Consider the following 5907-nt stretch of genomic DNA (forward strand, 5'->3'; position numbering starts at 1 on the left):
AGGATAAAACAGAGTAGACACAGTTGGTACGTACTATTCATCCTAGGTCTTTTTCTTTGTTGGTTGCTATTGAATATATAGAAGATGGCAGAAACTAGTGCAGTAGCATAAGAAACACTATCCACACGAACTCCAACCCCTTCGGCTTCGACATCATCATCGAAGACGATAGCTAATGCTCAGTTTGAGGTGGAGAAATTTGATGGTACCAATAATTTTGGTATGTGGTAATGTGAGGTGATGGACATCTTGTATCAACAAGAATTAGATATTGGTTTGGATGATAAACAATAGATATGGGAGACAGAGATTGGGAAAAGATCAATCGTCAAGCATGTGGTACAATTTGTCTGTGTCTTGCCAAAAATCAGAAATATTGTGTTATGAGGGAAACATCTACCAAGAAATTGTAAAGGACATTGGAAGATACATTTATGACCAAGAGTCTAGAAAATCGGCTCTATTTGAAAAAGATATTGTTTCGCTTCCAGTATCAACCAGGTATTTCTATTAATGACCACATAAATTCGTTCAATAAAACTTTGGCCGATTTGTTAAATTTGGATGAAAAGATGAAAGATGACGATAAATTCATATTGTTACTAAATTTTCTCCCTGATGAGTATAAACATTTGACCACCACTTTATTGTATGGGAAAGATAAAGTTACTTATGATGTTGTCTGTACTGCATTGATTAGTACTGAATGCAGAAAGAATGATCAGAGGGTCCATAAGGAAACAACAGAAGCACTAACAATAAGGGGACGTTCTCAGAGTCGTATGCCTGGAAGGAAGAGTAAATCTCATGGGAGGAGTAAATCTTGTGGGAGATCTACTAAAGATGAATGCACTTTTTGTCGTGAGAGAAGGCATTGGAAGAAAGATTGCCCTAAATTACAGCAGAAGAATAAGGGAAAAGCACATTCTAGTGCTAATATAGCCAATGATGATGGAAGTGAGTTAGATTTTTCTCTTGTTGGAACATCTTCGTCACATTATTTTGGTGAGTGGATTTTGGATTCTGGTTGTTCCTATCACATAAGTTCCAATAGGGAATGGTTTTCTAATTTTGAAGAATTAGATGGTGGGGTTGTTTTTATAGGAAATGATAATACTTGTAAAACAACTGGAATAGGATCAATATAGTTGAAATGTCAAGATGGAACTATTGAGACCTTGACTGATGTTAGGTATGTTCCAAGCCTAAAGAAGAATCAAATTTCATTGGGTTCCTTAGAATCTAAAGGGTTCACTATCACTTTGAAAGATGGAACCTTAAATATTAAATCAGGTGTGCTGGTGGAGATGAAAGGAATAAGGAAAAATAACTTGTATTATTTACAAGGTGGTACAGTTATTGGCTCAGCAGCTGTTGTTTCTAAGAAAGATGCAAGTTCAGATATAACCAAGTTATGGCATATGCGATTAGCATATACAGGAGAAAAATTTTTGCAACAATTAGCTAAGCAAGGTTTGTTAAAGGGTGCAAAGGTGTGCAAACTTGAATTTTGTGAGCATTGCATTTTGGGAAAACAAACTAGAGTGAAATTTGGCACAGCAATCCACCAGACTGAAGGTATTTTAGACTACATCCATACAGATGTATGGGGGCCCACAAAAACGGCTTCGTTGGGTGGTATGCATTATTTTGTCACTTTTGTTGATGATTTTTCTAGAAGAGTTTGGGTGTATTCTATGAAGCATTAAAATGAAGTGTGTGATATTTTCCTTAAGTGGAAAAAATTAGTTGAAACTCAAGCTGGCAAAAAGATTAAATGGCTCAGATCAGATAATGGTGGTGATTACACGAGTGACCCATTTATGAAGGTATGTCAGGATGAAGGTATTGCTCGACACTTCACAATTCGAAATACACCATAGCAGAATGGGGTGGCAGAGCGCATGAATCAGACTTTGCTAGAGAAAGTTCGATGTATGTTGTCTAATACTGGGTTAGACAAAAGGTTTTGGGCTAAGGGTGGTAGATATGCGTGTCATCTCATCAATTGTCTACCATCATCTGCAATAGGGGGAAGAACACCCTATGAGGTATGGTCTGGAAAGCCTGCTAGTGATTATGATTCTTTACATGTATTTGGTACTATGGCTTATTATCATGTTAAAGAATCTAAGTTGGATCCAAGAGCCAAAAAAGTAATATTCTTGGGGATAAGTGCAGGAATCAAAAGATACTGTCTTGGTGTCTAGAGACGAAAAAAATGATTTTAAGTAGATATGTAACTTTTGATGAACTTGCGATGATGAAGAAAACAATACGCAAGGAGTCACGAGTTGAAGAGAAAACCAGTGGTACTCAACAACAAGTGGAGGTTGAGACAATTTTGGGAAACCTAATGAGAAATGATACTACACAAGGTAACTCTCCAGTTACGGTGGGGAATAGTGTACAAGAAGAGGAGATTTCAATTCGAGAATCTTCACAGCAACAAGAATCAATTGTTTCTCAGAGGCCAAGACAAGAAATTCGAAAACCTGCTCGTTATACTGATATGGTGGCCTATGCACTTTCAGTTGTGGATGATAATGTTCCTTACACTTTCAAAGAAGCAATGAGGAACTCTGAATCAGACAAGTGGAAAAGAGCAATGGATGAAGAAATGCAGTCTCTTCATCAGAATCAGACTTGGGAGCTAGCCCAGCTGCCCAAAGGTAAAAAAGCAATTGGTTGCAAATGGGTTTATGTAAAGAAAGAAAGATTTATAGATGCAAATAATGTTCGTTTCGAAGTTAGATTGGTAGCTAAGAGCTACGCACATAAGGAAGGCATTGATTATAATGAGGTATTTTCTCTAATTGTTAAAAATTCTTCCATTCGAATTTTGTTGGCTTTGGTAGCACAATTTGATCTTGAACTAGTTCAACTCAATGTAAAAACTACATTTTTACATGATGATTTGGAAGAGGAAATCTATATGACTCAGCCAGATGGATTTCAGTTTGCTGGAAAAGAAAATTGGGTGTAAACTTGGTAAATCGTTGTATGGTTTAAAACAGTCTCCAAGATAGTGGTACAAACGATTTCATCAGTTTATGATGGGTCAGAAGTACATCAGAAATAAACATTATCATTGTGTTTATTTTCGCAGACTACAAAATGGATCTTTTATATATTTACTCTTGTATGTTGCTAATATGTTGATGGCTTCAAAGAATAGGGAAGAAATCAACAAGTTGAAAAGTTAGTTAAATAAAGATTTTGAGATGAAAGATCTTGGTGAAGCAAAGAAGATACTTCGCATGGAGATACGTAGAGACAGAATGAGAGGAAGAGTTAGTTTGTCTCAGAAACAGTATTTGAAGGAGGTAGTACAGAGTTTTGGTATGTCTGAGCAGTCAAAACCAGTAAGCACTCCTTTTGCTCCTCATTTCAAACTTAGTGCCGCTTTATCTCCTAAATTAGATGAGGAACGTAAGTACATGTCACAGGTTCTTTGTGCAAGTGTTGTTGGTAGTCTGATGTATGTAATGGTTTGTACTAGACTTGGTATTTCCCAAGCTATTAGTATGGTGAGCAAGTATATGCATGATCCGGGTAAAGGACATTGTCAAGCTGTGAAATGGATTTTGAGATATATTATGAATACGATTGATGTTGGTATAGTATTTGAGAAAAATAATACTATTGATTAACGTGTTGTTGGATATGTGGATTCTGATTTTGTAGGTGATTTGGATAAACGTTGATCAACTACTGGATATGTTTTTACATTTTCTAATTGTCTAGTGAGTTGGAGGTCTACCTTACAGTCTACCATTGCCTTGTCTACAATAGAAGCAGAGTACATAGTAGCTTCAGAGGCTGTTAAGGAAGCTATTTGGTTGCAAGGTTTACTCGAAAATTTGGAAGTTGTTCAAAAGCACATTGTTGTGTTCTGTGATAGCCAGAGTGTTATTCATTTGGCAAAGAACCAAGTCTACCATACACGAACGAAGCATATCGATGTTCAGTTTCATTTTATGCGGGATATTATTGATGGAGGCAAGATACTTCTTCAGAAGATTGCTACAACTGAAAATCCCGCAGATATGTTGACCAAAATTATGACAACAATCAAGTTCAAATATTGTTTGGACTTGATCAATATCCTGTAAGTCTGAATAATTTTGGAAGGCACTAATGATGTGGAACTCCAAAAAATGTTTGTGATTGAAGAATTTGTTGAATTTATCGTCAAGGTGGAGATTTGTTGCTTTTTTGTCCCATATTGGTAGAATAGTTTCACATTAGTATAAAAAGTTGTTTTGAATTTTTTATATTATTTGTCCCACATTGGAGAGAAGTTTTTTTTGGACTTGAGGTTGAAGCTATATAAAGAGTTCAACTCTTCATTTGTAAAACATACCTCAAAGTTGTACTTTGTCAAGAAGTAGTGGATTGATCATCAGTGCCCGAGGACGTAGGTAATTCTATACCGAACCTCGTAAATTTCTTGTCTTGTTCTTTTTATTGTTTTATTATTAGTTTCTGCATTGCTTTAATTTCATATATATTCAATAGCAATAGTTGTAGTATTGGTGTTTGGCATAAGTGGGGTTCCCGGCACAGCTTGTGTGTCCCTCAAGAACAATCAAAATTTATAGTAAAATACGTGAAATTTATGAAAAAGTAGGAAGGCTACAACAGCTAGTCGACCAGCTTTAGAGGCCAGTTGACTTGCCTTGCACTCAAGTAAAGCTGGTCAATTGTCTTTGAGGAACAAACAACCACCTACAAAAAATACCCTTTGCCTTTTTTTTTTGTTGCAAAATGACGCCCAAATCCTATTTGAAATGGCTGTCATAAGGCACATATAAAGGACTTAACCTCATGGAGGTTATTGACTTTTTGAGTCCAATCTCATTTTATAATGATAAATAATAAGTATCTTATTTGTGCATTTAGTAATTGAACAGGTTTACATTTTAGCACGCACATAGGCTAAGGATAAAATGGAAGCCATGAGGCATTTAAAGCTCACATCACCTGGCTTAGGGCATGGAAAATTGAAAAGCAAAAGAGTGAAGACATTTATTATTTCAGTTGTATTGCATTTAGTTTCAATTGTAAATGCATGCATTGCTTGATCTGATTCGAAGCTCAATATGGACCATAGAATGACCTTACGGAATCAATCTATACATGGAAAACCTTTCACTAAAAATGTCAAACTCATACAAAAAGGTTTGAAATGTTTTTAAGGTCAAAAGAGGGCAAAACTGAATTTTGTAAAGGGCCCAGTTGACTGGCCTCTTAAGCCTAGTCGACCAAACGGAGCACCATGCCAAAACTTAATATTTGTAAAGGTCTAGTCAATCGGACTTAGAAGCTCAGTTGACCAGACTCCATGCAATGGAGATTTGGCAAACCAAATCAATGGTCCAATCGACCAAACCGCACGGAAAAGGAAACTCGCATTGGGCTAGTCGACTGGACCATGGGTCAGTCGACCAGAAATCTCAGGTTGAGCTATTTTTAAGCAAAAAATTGGCCACAAAATTTAAATTTAATATTATAATATTAGTCAAACGGTCACATAACGACTAGAATTTGAATTTCTCTATAAATACCTTACCCAAAGCACTTAAAACAAGTTATATTAATCTTGCATATACTTTAAAAAATTTGGGCATTATTTCACTAGTCCTTTCAAAATCAAAAAGGCATTTTACTCTCTTCTACTCATTCATTTATGAGAGGAATGGTGTATTCTCAAGACGGGGGGTGAATTGGGTATTTTTTTTAAAAAAATCCTAGGTCAAATTAGCCTTTATTTTAAAACACAACCAGTATTACTCAACCCTACGAAATTTCAAGGCAATCTCAAATCCCTCAAATATTTATGTATGCAAATATTTAAACAAATATAACAATCATGACAAATAAAATATAAGCATACAACTTGCC

The sequence above is a fragment of the Malania oleifera genome, chromosome 5 (assembly GCF_029873635.1).
Source record: "Malania oleifera isolate guangnan ecotype guangnan chromosome 5, ASM2987363v1, whole genome shotgun sequence".
Lineage (NCBI taxonomy): Eukaryota > Viridiplantae > Streptophyta > Magnoliopsida > Santalales > Ximeniaceae > Malania > Malania oleifera.